Source organism: Felis catus, chromosome F1 (assembly GCF_018350175.1).
Source record: "Felis catus isolate Fca126 chromosome F1, F.catus_Fca126_mat1.0, whole genome shotgun sequence".
NCBI classification, from domain to species: Eukaryota; Metazoa; Chordata; class Mammalia; order Carnivora; family Felidae; genus Felis; species Felis catus.
The window spans coordinates 46,324,142-46,336,164 of record NC_058384.1 but is presented as its reverse complement, the minus strand read 5'-3'; the positions used below and the strand labels follow the sequence as shown (position 1 = coordinate 46,336,164).

At 36.4% G+C, this 12,023-nt stretch overlaps 1 long non-coding RNA gene across 2 annotated transcripts in view; it reads left to right on the top strand.

The window, feature by feature from the left end:
- Window positions 1-12,023, top strand: part of LOC111558377 — a 540,126-nt gene that overhangs the window by 482,447 nt on the left and 45,656 nt on the right. For both annotated transcript variants that reach the window (XR_006591608.1, XR_002739206.2), the window contains one exon: window positions 1,695-1,744. This is a non-coding gene — a long non-coding RNA (uncharacterized LOC111558377). The remainder of the gene's footprint in view (window positions 1-1,694; window positions 1,745-12,023) is intronic.

The window sequence follows — 12,023 nt, the reverse complement described above, 5'->3', positions numbered from 1 at the left end:
GGTTCCTTCTGGAGCCGGTAGCCAAGATTCCATTCCGTGCCTCTTCTGGCTCCTAGTGGCTGCATTCATCTTGGCTACGTTACTCCAGGTACTATTTCTGTGGTCACATTGCCTTCTCCTTATAAAGACCCTAGCAATTATAGTGGTCCACCTCTATAATCCATGGCAATCTCGACATCTCAAGACCATTAGTATAATCACATGTGCAAAGTAGTGTTTGCCATATAATAACACATTCACTGTTTTGAGGTTTTGGATGTGGAGATTTATTTTATTTTATTTTATTTTATTTTATTTTATTTTATCTACTATAGATAGCCAAGAATAATTGGAAAAAAAAACAGATAAATTATAAAAAATAAAATCCATCGTAAGACATAAAAAGACCAAATTCAAACATTACTTGAGAAGCGAAGATGCCAGAGAGAAGGGAACTCCTCAGAAGAGTGTTCCAACTTAACGTCTTAGGAAAAGGAAGGACTTGGAGGAGACAGTTTTGTAAGTGATAATGCTGAGGACTTAGTATTTGGAGGAACTCTAGTGGAAGAAAAAGTGCCTGACAGCTACTGTTTGTCTGCACTGGTTTTTACAAACTGGATGAATAGTTTGAGCTGTTACTACTGTCTTTGTTACAGGGCAGGCCAACAAAAGTGCGACAGCAACTAAAAAGCTTAAACAGGTTTCCGCTGGCTGATCTCTAACCACCTCCCACCCCATTGCACTGGGCTGCAGGCACCTACCTGCTGCAGATACCAGAGCTCAAATCAGGCTTCAAACTCTAGAGGGGGTTTTAATGTATCTTGTTGTCATTAGTTCCAGGGCTCCTTTTATTATGTATTTCTGGCTTTTGGAAAACACATTCTTATTTCATATATTTTAATACTGCACATTACAGGAATTACTAGTATTGTATGAAGATTGTCACACATTTTGGAGAATGTAGTTGAGAAATCTCTTTGCCATTTGAACTTATTCAATGAAAGAGAAAGAAAGACAGAGAGACAAATACACATGTACACAGACAGAGGCAGCGGAGGGGGGGGGAGAGAGAGAGAGAGAGAGAGAGGTCTGCTACACTAATTTCTATTGTTCCCAGATTAAAAGACAAAATTATTCCTGAAATTCTTTTTTCATTTTTTTTTTGGCTTTGTGAGAGAATGCTACCATAAAGATGAAGAAAAATGATAAGCAGAGAACTCAGGAAAAAGGATTCCAACTGGACAATATGGGAAACATTATAGATGTGTGTTGAAAGTTCGAGATTCATTCTTTTACTCTCAATGAGCAAGTAAATGTTTTTAAAAATAATTATTTATGGGGCGCCTGGGTGGCTCAGTTGGTTGAGCCTCTGACTTTGGCTCAGGTCATGATCTCCTGATTCATGAGTTCCAGCCCTGTGTCAGGCTCTGCGTTGAGCAGAACCTGGAGCCTGCTTCAGATTCTGTGTCTCCTCTCTCTCTGTTCCTTCGCACTCTGGCTCTGTCTCTCTCTCTCAAAAATAAACATTAAATATATTTTTTAATTACTTAATCCCTTTAATAAGAAATAAAATAAATATATTTTTTTGTTTAAGCGTAATTTTATTTTACTGGAAGGTATCATATTGTATGTTAAAATGTTAGATTTTATTTTAGCAGGACAGCCTTAGCAACATTTCTAACTTGTGGTGTTGCATTTTAATTCTTACCTTTCAGTTTACAACTACATCAGCATCTGCCATGTGTAAACAGTATGATCAGCATAGGTAAGTGTGTAACTGTTTATTGTCCTCTGGGGTAAAAAAATAATAAAAAATGGATGATGTCACTTGCTGTATAAAAAAATATATCATTGGTAATTACACACCGTAGTATGCATGAATCTGAAACATGCATGCTAGCAAAAGAAACAATTTTATGTCACGAGAAAATTAGATTAGCTAATAAGCTAATATTCCCTTGTATAAAACAACATGAATGCAGTGTGTGTAGAAAATGGGTATATTTACAATGCTAATTTTTTTGCTATGGATTTGGCTGCTTGCAATATATTTGATTTCCTAGGACAATAAGACCTGAAGGAATTTCCTGAGGTCATCACATCCATTTTTCTGACTTAGAGAAGGTCTGCAACGACCCAAACAAAACAATTACTCACCCAGACTGTTTCTCATCTCACCTCGGAGAAAGACAAGGCTTGGAAATAACTGCCATGAAACCACAAAAGAACAACCCTGTATATAATAGAACACCAAAACGCATGCAGTGTCTATTCTCAGGTCCTCAGGTGCTGAGCCTGCTGACATTACAATATTCCAGAGGTGTTTGTGACTTTTTCATTTAGATAGTGTCCTTCTTAAGCCATAGATATTTTTATAGCATCATTAGCTTTTGAAGCAATAATGGCCATGTGCACACGATGAAGTATGAAAGACAATTTGAGGAATAGTGTTATAAATTAATAAGTGATTAGACAGTCCTGTAACCTTTGGTCACTGAACAGCAGTTCTCGCTCGTGCAGCAAGAGAAGGGAAATGGGGGTGAGTGTAGACAAGAAAGTTGTGGTACAAAGGGAGCACAGGACTCAATCTGATAAACATAGCCCTCCCTGCCTGCACCCCACTCTTCCTCCCTGCCTCAGCTTTGCTGCCATCCCCGTCAAACATATATACTTTTTTTTATAACAAAGGGAAACAAAAAATGCAATTTTACACTCTGTTGCAATCAAATCAAATTACATGTGGTTTCACCAAATTACACCAAAAGTGAAAGGTTAAAAAGTGATAGATTTTTAGAAGCATAAAGTATTTGAGTTTCTTTCCCTTGAAAATGTGCAGCATGAACCTGCTGACCCTGCATTTGTCCCCTGATAAGAAGAGACTTCAGAGGCATCCCAAGTCTGAAATTCAGTCACTGTAGGGTTCTGATATTTCCACGGTTTAATGTTTAAGAAATACGAAGTAGAAAGAGAGAGGAGAATTGGGGACTTTCTCTTGCCGACTGCCATAACCTCACCTTACCTTGTCAGATAGTGCCTGGGGCAAGGCTGGAGATAAAATTAAAATAGCCCATATTTTATCTTCATCCCAGACATTTTGTTTCCATGTTGTTGTAGTTCCTCAATGTTTTTACAATAATTATTGTTCCCATTTTAGCTAAAAGGTATTTTGATAATTATTTCTAAAACAATTCTGTAAGTATTTTGACAAAATAACTGAGCTTGGGAAGGTGAAATGATTCAAAGACTTTATGATGCTTTTTGCTGATAACGTGATTTTAAAGCCTAGAATTTGACCTATACAAAACACAATGTAAAGAGGGGTGGGTGAATGATGTTCAGGCGGAGAGGGAGAGACAGTTTTGCGCAGGCATCTGTAACTACAAGAAATAGTCAATGAGATAGGTGATTAAAATTGACCCTTACCCTGAACAGTGTTCTTCTCATGTTCTCTACTGTGATTATGATTTCCCTTATGATTTATTTTAGAGTTTTAATTAGAAAGAAGGTTTTCTAGGTAAAGCGAATCAGTGTCTAAATAGACGATAGTTAAAAGGAAATCATGCTTGGTTTCTTCATGAAATGGTGGAACACAAATTCACTAATATAAAAGTCTCTTTCATATATACCATCTACACTACTGGGATAGAGTGCGATTTCTGAAAAGCACACCAGGACTGAGAACATAACAATACTTTGCAATCTGTTCATGAAATATGAATATTTTTCTTTAGCCCTTTTCTTGTCCATTACAGCTTACGTGCATTTATACACATATATATATATATACATACATGTATGTGTAAATGTGTGTGTGTATATATATATATATGTATATATATGTATATATATATATAAAATATGTATTTGTGTACACACACCATGACAAGATATTTTCCATTCTGGTTAATAGTTTAGATTTCGATGGACAGGGAAGAATTTCATGCACAAATATCTGTATAATAATATGAAAGTGTGTATTAGAAATATTGAAGGTGATATTCTTAAATAATTGGAGCATATTTTCCAGACCTAAAAAAAAAATTAGAATTTGCAGATGAAAATACACTATGGAAAGAAATAGTATGGTGTTATTGGCTGAATTGTGCCCCCCTCCCAAATTTATATGATGGAATCCTAACCCTCAATACCTCAGAATGTGACTGTATTTGGAGTTTGGGTCTTTAAAGAGATAATTAAGGTTAAATGAGGTTATAGGGTGGTGTCCTTTAGGGGAAGGGGATTAGGACACAGCCACTCACTGGGGGAAGCCCACGTGAGACACAGGAAGAAGATGACCATCTATAGGCCCAGGAGAGAGGTCCTCAGAAGAAACCAATCCTAGCTATAGCTTCATCTTGAACATCTGGCTTCTAGAACTGTGAATGAATAAACTTCTATTGTTTAAACCACTCAGTGTGGCACTCTAGTAAATACATATGGAATATCAGATCAAACAAATAGGAAAAAAAAATCAGCATATTGACATGTAAATTAAGAACATTTTCATTATTTCTATTCAAGGACAAAGATACATTTAAAAATTTTTTTCAGTAAAACAATCATTCAAAAATAAACATTGGACTACACTCAAATGCCCTGTTCTCAAACTCAAACTTCCCTTTTATTGCATATTCTCTCCAAAAAGTAATAAAAATAACCAAAGTAATTGGTTTTTTTTTCCATTTTGAAGGGAAAACAATTATTTCCATGCTGTTTCCACTGCCATTAAGGCCCAAGACCTTAAACTTGGGTTGTTGTTGTTTTTTTTTTAGACCTGAAAAATTAGTATTTTTTAACAGTTGAGAGGAAATAATTTGTATAGGATCTTCCTTGAATGATTCCCCTTTATTTTAACTTATTTATTCTACATCACTCTTCCTCATATGGCTATAGCTCACATGCTCACTGATCCTTACCCCGGCACAGATTGACCCTTAGAGTTTTCATTAGCAAGGGGGTCTAAACACCACCTGTCACATTTTTTTTTCCTTTACCCTCTTTTTCCCTCTATATGAAGAATTTCTACAAAGAAAAGTTTATTACCTCCTAACATATATACAGCTATGCTTATTTGTGTTTTTACACGCATGCGCGCGCACACACACACACACACACATTTAAGGAGATAAGGCCTTGTTTTAGTCATATCGTATATTAATAGTAGAGATTTCTGGAATGCTGTTGTTATCAATTAGATTCACAGGGAAAGTACCTGTTACTTGCATATACTGGCCCATCTTTCTCTGGATATTGCAAAATCAAGAGCTGTTTTGGTCTTTGGAGAAATGAATACATATGTATTCCAGGGCCCTCCAAAAAAAGTTGGAAAGGCTAAACATCTTTTGCCCTGACCTTAGGAACTCCAGAGCCTGGGAATTTGGTGATTTAAATCAGAATTGACTCCTCTCTGACCCCATGCCCACCTCTCCTGGTCCTGGCCTGGAAGATGCTATAGTTGTTAAGTTTCTTCTGTTTTTTAATAAACAGATGTGTTCCTTTCAAATATTTAGAAGAAAAAGCATAAACAAAGAAAACTTAGACTCAGAAAGATAACCCAGCTCTGATTAGATTTTATTAAAATTATAAAGGAAAGCATAATTTTTTTTAATTTTTTTTTTCAACGTTTATTTATTTTTGGGACAGAGAGAGACAGAGCATGAACGGGGGAGGGGCAGAGAGAGAGGGAGACACAGAATCGGAAACAGGCTCCAGGCTCTGAGCCATCAGCCCAGAGCCTGACGCGGGGCTCGAACTCACCGACCGCGAGATCGTGACCTGGCTGAAGTCGGACGCTTAACCGACTGCGCCACCCAGGCGCCCCAGGAAAGCATAATTTAAAAGTAAATTCTTCTGATTATTCTTCAGTGACTCCCATTGGTCTTTTTTTTTAATATGAAATTTATTGTCAAATTGGTTTCCCTATTTGTCACTTTTCGGGCAGGAACCTCTCTAGCAACTGCTTACTTAGAAATCCATGTTCTGTCATAAGTAAGAGTTTGTGTGCCTGGAAAGTTGCTTTCCCCCCAGTTTGGAATTTGTAAAATGCTTAAACTAGTATTGTACAATTGCACACTTCAATTGATGAAGTCTTACACAAAAGCAGAGGTTGTGAGATTGGAAAAGAGAATAATTCTGAGTCTCTCAAAGCAGGTTACTGTTTTTCAACATGAATTTCAGCAGAATAATTATATATTAGCACATATTGCCCTGGGCGGTACCTTGCATAGCATTTTTCCATGGGAGGGTTCAAATGCTTCCAAGATACCTAATACTTTTAAAATGGAGATGATAAATGCATGCAATTGTTCTCCAGACACTTGTGCACAACAGTGTAAAATTTAGGGTAATCAAATGAGGAAACACAGCTTTAAAGCAATTTCCTCAGACTTATGGTCACAACGAAAGCAATATATTCCTGATTTCAACAGTGTGCTCGTGCATGACGTGGGGTCTTCTGCCTAGTTAGCTGAGTTATGCTTTCCCATATTAGTGGTCTGCCACAGGCTCGGGGACCAAAGATGGGAATGGCAGTCCTCAAAGGGAGGTCTTACAAACAGTTGAAACAGTGAAAAGAAATTAAGTAAGACAAAACAATATATTTTGCTTAAATCAAGTAGTAGTTCATATTTTATATAAAACCATGACTCTAGCTTCCTCCTGTATTAAGTTTTTAAAGTGCTTAGGAAGAGGGATAGGAACAAAATTGTACATTTTATTTCTAATTTTATTTCTGTATGAGGATGAAAGGGCAATAACCAGAGAAGGGTATATAAATACCCGCTTTTGTAGGAGTTTAGGCTTTTTACTGAGGTTAGATGAAGAGTTAGGGCAAGACTAGTGTTGGTGGCATTTTATTCACAGATCTCAGTGTCTTTTGACACTAGATGCAGCACATTCCAAGAGTAAGTTCCCCCAGGAAGTCTTTACCTTGTATTCTTGCCAAACTAAAGGTTCCTGTGCTCTAAATAATTCCAAATGTGCCCAGATTTTTAAAGTGCGTGGCTTTCAGCACTGCATCAAAAAAGCCTGATGCGGCAGAATTCAGTACAATTCACAGTATTCAGATCTTACTTTGAATTAAACAATGTCACTTAACAAGTACAAGTTATTGAAAAAATCTGTTCACATTGCATTTTTCTACAAGTGTATATTTAATTTGGTTCATTTTATTTAAAAGGAGAAAAAAAAATCAAGCTTTAACACTAAAAAGGAGGAGATCATCCAAAAAACACATTAGAATTTCCCCCAATTTAAAAGCAGAAGTATTGGTGGGCCTTCTGGGAACCGAAAAATCATTACCTCTGTGTCTTCTGCCTGGGGCTCCAGTGGGCTAGATGCTCTGCTTCTCTGCATTGTTTCATTTAATCCTCTCTGAAGACTACAGGCCCACTCGCTCATTGGCTTTCCCATGATCAGTCATATCTCTTTCCCTAGATGGCATTCTTAGCTCCTTAGCCCACCTAATCTTCTAGCTCCTCACAAACAACTAAGTTTTTTATATCCCATTTCCAAAACTTCATTTCAGGGAATCCAGTCAGCCTGGTTTGTCTCCAGGTCCCACCCCTGGTTTAATCAACTCTGGACAGTCTAGGGTCTTCTGGGACACAGGGCAGGAATTCTTGGCTCTGCTAGGATCATTGCTAAGCATAGTGATATATAGAATTCCCATACTGGCAGTCTCTAAAATCTCTTTCAAAAAATTTCAATTTACCTTCATTGAAGGTATCTGCATTATGTGACTGATGCTTCCCTTGAATGGCGGATAATGTGATATTGTAACTATTTGTTGCTTGTTATTATTAGTTGCAGGGTGTAAGAGAATCTTAATTTTTTTTTTTTAACGTTTATTTATTTTTGAGACAGAGAGAGACAGAGCATGAACAGGGGAGGGCAGAGAGAGAGGGAGACACAGAATCTGAAACAGGCTCCAGGCTCTGAGCTGTCAGCACAAAGCCCGACATGGGGCTCGAACTCACGGAGTGCGAGATCATGACCTGAGCCGAAGTTGGACGCTTAACCAATCAAGCCACCCAGGCGCCCCGCGAATCTTGATAGGAGTTTAAATGACTTGCAACAGGTTCTGAGTGCAATTTATTTAGTCAGCAAACTTTTATTCATTATTTACTGTTCACCAAACAATGGTAACAGGGCAATAAGAATAAAGCACAAACGAACGAATGAGCAAGGATCAGTAGAGACAGAAATCAGAGATTTTGCTGAAATTTAAATCAATCACCAATCAATCAGAATATCACCTGGAGGTGCTATTCTTACTGTTAGCTTCCTGTTAGCTAGAGACAGTATTAGTTTAAAACTGCCCTTATAACACACACAGCTATATAATGTTTATGTCTATGAAAAGTTTCTTTTTCTTATGAAACTCATTTATAGATTTTCAAAGGAAGGTGTGAATATGTATTTTGTTCAGTTATTTTTAGCTTGGTATCAACACTTTTTTTTAAATAAAATTTTTATTTACTTAACATCAGGACAAAAACAATGAACTGTAATTAAGTCACATTACCTCCTGTTTACCAAGATAACCACAAAGGCATTACTGTAACACTTTAGTTATCATTGCCCAATTCCAAATTCATAGAATAAGAAATTAACTCACTCAAATTGGGAAAATGAGAACACGTGAAATGCATTAGCTACATCTCAATGCTGTGCTGGGTTGAATTTAAAATCACTTCCAACAAAGCCACTGCTTATTAGTGATAAAATTTTAGATAATGTACTCTTTTGAATGTTGTTTCAAATTTTATTGAGTTTTATATTTAGTCCTTATTTTGACAAGCATGATAATTATTGCTTTTTCTGTAAATTACAAGTCTTTTAAAAAGTGACATTTAGACTCTCCCCTCTGTCTCTCCTCCCTCTTGCATTCCCTTTCTTTCTCTCAAAATAAATAAACATTTTTCAAAAATGGGGAACCTGGGTGGCTCAGTTGGTTAAATATCCAACTCTTGATTTCGACTCAGGTGGTGGTCTTGAGATTCTTGGTTTCAGGCCCCATGTTGGGCGCTGCACTGACAGCACAGAGCTTGCTGGGATTCTCTTTTCCCTCTCTCTCTCTGCCCCTCCTCCTGCTTGTGCCCTCTGTATCTCACAAAATAAATAAATAAACATTTAAAAAATTATTTATGGAAAAATTTATAAAATTCCCAGTTGGAGCAGTCCCTTACAAGGTTTTGAATATCATGAAAATAATTGCAATCTGCTTAAAAGGAGATAATCCGAGATGAAGTTTGTGGCCTCTCCTTAACAAGAATAATCTATATAGGTTAGGGTTACATAAATTCTATTGCACTTGGGACCCCAATCAAGCTATAGAGTCAACTGAAAATTAAACTATGTATTCCCAAGTTATTATGATATCTTGACATACTGTAAAACTAGATATTAATTTATATATATTTTCCAAAATGCAGACATCAGGAGCCACTAGCAATGGACATATAGACTGATCTGTATGTTTATTTTCAATCCAACATTATTTTTCCTTTAAAAATATCCTTACTGGGGGGGGGGAGATAATTATTTTAATTCAGTGGAGAAAACAAGGTCTGTCTAAAGTATGGTAATGAGTGCCATGATTAAGAGAACAGGTTTTAAAATTTGTCAGATACAAACTTTCCTCTATTTATCATGGCTCATAAAGATACTTAACATATCACAGATTACTGACATGGAATTAAACTAAAGATTTACATTTGAAACGTTACCAACATTCAGTCTTAAAATAGTGACTCAGGCCAGAGTTTAAGATGATGGAATGTAAACCATAAAAATATTAAACTATAGAAATATCACATTTTTATTTAAAAAGTCCCACTTTGGGGCGCCTGAGTGGCTCAGTCGGTTAAGTGTTGGACTTCGGCTCAGGTCATGATCTCGGGGTCCGTGAGTTCGAGCCCCGCGTCCGGTCTGTGCTGACCTCTCAGAGCCTGGAGCCTGTTTCAGATTCTGTGTCTCCCTCTCTCTCTGACCCTCCCCCATTCATGCTCTCTCTCTGTCCCAAAAATAAATAAACGTTAAAAAGAAAAATAAAAAGTCCCACTTAAAACACACATACACACAGAGAAATAAAAGTGAAAACGTGATAGGGAGCAATAGTGGCTTCAAAACCAACTGACATTTTAAGACCGATTGTATTATACTTACAATTTAGAATATAAAGCACACAGGGAATAGAAATATTGCTTTTGAATTTATCTGATTTTCAAGTTCGAAAAGTGGTTCAGGCAATCATTCTCTACTTAAACTCCGTTTGGATGGTTTGTTAAAGGTTTTTAATGGAAAATAAGATATGGAAAACTTTGCTTATATCTATGCGTATTACGAATTAATGATCCTCCATCACCAAGTCACGGCCTGGGTAGATTGTTCATTAGTGTTCTTGTGTTGCCTTGTTCTGTGGGCTCCTTCACTCTTGTCATTCACTCATTAATGACACCTTTGGTCAAGGACAAAAATTGTATTGGTTGTTCTCAAAAAGAACAGAATTTCAAAGAAAAATCACTCATGTCCTTCAAACTCAAAATGGAAGGAAAATTGTCCAGAATTTAATCAGTCACAAAGTTCAAAGTCTTTCTTCTTCTAAAATTGAACTTATTTTAATTATTTTCTTTAATAGATTTATAGGGATATGTGAATACTTCCTGATAATGCTGCATTGAAAGGTTTGCAAGAAGGAAAAAAAAAACTCTACACACAAAATAAAAGTGTTATAATAGAGGGTCATGGAGTTTATAATCTATTGTGGCAGTTTCCATAGTGATTTCAGAGAGAAATACTGTGTGCAACCCAGGATAACCTCTATTACATATAAAGAGACACACCTTTCATAAAACTGGATCATTTTAATGGATCTCAGGATGACATAGCTCTTTTGTTTTTAGATTTCATGCTTTTTGTATAGCTCATTCACAACCAGAATCTCATCCAATGACACTTTGATTTTTATCACTTTTACAAATACGTGCCGAGATTTAGAGATAAAAATTTGAAGTTATTAAATCAGTAATCATGCTATTCATACTTTATTTGGCATTTCTTTCACCTAGAATAGTGCCTGAAGCACAGTAGGTACTTAAGAAATATGTGTGCAAAGGATCACAAGTGTCTTCATTTATTTAATTAAGAGTGTTTCCATTTCACACTTTCTTGACGTTAACTGAGGACTAGTACAAGAAGGAGTGTTGGTCAGTATGATCACAAGTCTGAACCATTTAGTCCTCTTTATCATGGGCCCATTCCAAACCTTATATATGAACTGAAGATGCATCTCTGAATTCCAGTGACCGCAGTATTATTTCATTTTCTGCATAGCTTCTGAGAAGAGGTTTAAAGAGGAAAAAGATAATTATTGATGCTTATTATTGTATTGTAATTGTATATGTTTTCTCATTTAAATTTTACATCTCTGTAAGGTAATTACGACTACTGGAATAAGACTCCCATTCTGGATTGTAATCATCTCTCCAGTTCTGTCAGAACAGTGTAAAGATAAGGATACTAAAATGTATGCTAAGCAATTGTTATTCATCAGTTGAGTCTGTACAGCCAACTAGATACATTTATAAAGCAAACATTTATTAAAAATTAAGCTGAGACATGAATGATAAGGCAGCAGGCTCTTAAATATTTTGTGGAAGAGAGCATTTCACTCAGAGAGAACAGCTAATAGGCATAAGGGGAGAAAAGGAAGGGAGCATTTGAGGGGCAGCAAACCGGCTACATCTACTCGAGGAGAATGAGAAGAAATGAAAAGTAGTACGCAGATAGCAGCTGAATGACCAATTGCACAAGGTTAGGTGATGAGAAACTACTATTATTTCATAATACTTAGATAGACTGCCTTTGGATAGTTGTAATTGTGTCTGAGATCCAGGTAAGGGATGATGGTGGTAAAAGAAAAACAAAGTAGAGTCAGGAAAGCTCTTGAAATAAACCAAAATAAAAGATGATGCCTAGATTAGTACAGGGCATATTAAGAAGTGGCTAGATTTGAACATGCTTTGGATATATGGAAAAAGGCT